At 34.8% G+C, this 992-nt stretch overlaps 1 pseudogene; it reads right to left on the bottom strand.

Annotated features, from left to right (window-relative positions):
- Positions 1–992, bottom strand: part of LOC116673702 (gastrula zinc finger protein XlCGF8.2DB-like) — a 325201-nt pseudogene that overhangs the window by 18748 nt on the left and 305461 nt on the right.

Below are 992 nucleotides of genomic sequence, written 5' to 3'. Positions count from 1 at the left end.
TGATCAACAGAGTGGCGTCCATCTTTGAAGTATAAAGGTTGACTCATAGACCAGTCACTCTTTATGGACACACAGCTGGGTTCAGGTTCTTCCAGATTCCTCCTGATAGAAACATAAGATAAATTCTGCACTGCACCCACAACACACTGAGACCAAACCTGTCAGTGGTTTAATACACCTACTGTACAGTATAGATGTATCCAAATTAAAATTGTGTATTATCCATAATCAGTATTTAATTTAGATATGTTTCAATGTATATATTAAATTCGTATTCAGTGCAATGTGCACCACATGCTTGTTGTAGGGTGACCATATTTGTGAAATAGTGATCTATTCTTCTGTTTTCTAACAGTTTTAACTTGCAGTAAATAAAAGAGAATCTGTGCTCAACCTTTTTTTAGATAGATACATAGATAGATAGATAGATAAATAGACAGATAGACAGATATATAGATATATTCTATATAAATCCTTTGCAGGAAATTACAGTAGCACAGCAGCTTCAAAACAAACATGACACTAGACATTTCCACAAATATCTTCCATACCTAATAAGATAACTACTACCTTTGTAACTCATTGCTAGACAAATATCTTGATGTGTAATAAAAAAATGGTCAGCAATATAGTGATTATTGCAGAATTACTGCATCATGCAATTATTTGTAACGTGAGCCGTGTACTGCATCGTGATGTAAGGTATCCTTTGATCACCCCCCTAATATACAAATGTAGACTGTTAACATTTACTTGAGTCAGAAAGACAAAGAATTGCATTTTCTGTATTTTTTTTTAACATACGTTCGCATTTCAGGCTACCAGAAATGTACTTTTGCCACCAAATCTAGCGGCCTGGTGACCTGGTAAGAAGCCAAACTACATTTAGTTGTCACAGTACCTGTACTCTGTGTTATGACAATAAAGTTGAATCAAATCTAATAAAAAAAGACATTGTGTCAAGGGGCAGAGCTGTCAACTGATCACCATCT

This window comes from Etheostoma spectabile, chromosome 24 (assembly GCF_008692095.1).
Source record: "Etheostoma spectabile isolate EspeVRDwgs_2016 chromosome 24, UIUC_Espe_1.0, whole genome shotgun sequence".
NCBI lineage: Eukaryota > Metazoa > Chordata > Actinopteri > Perciformes > Percidae > Etheostoma > Etheostoma spectabile.
The sequence above is the reverse complement of the archived record's forward strand: the minus strand, read 5'-3'. Positions and strand labels throughout refer to the sequence as shown.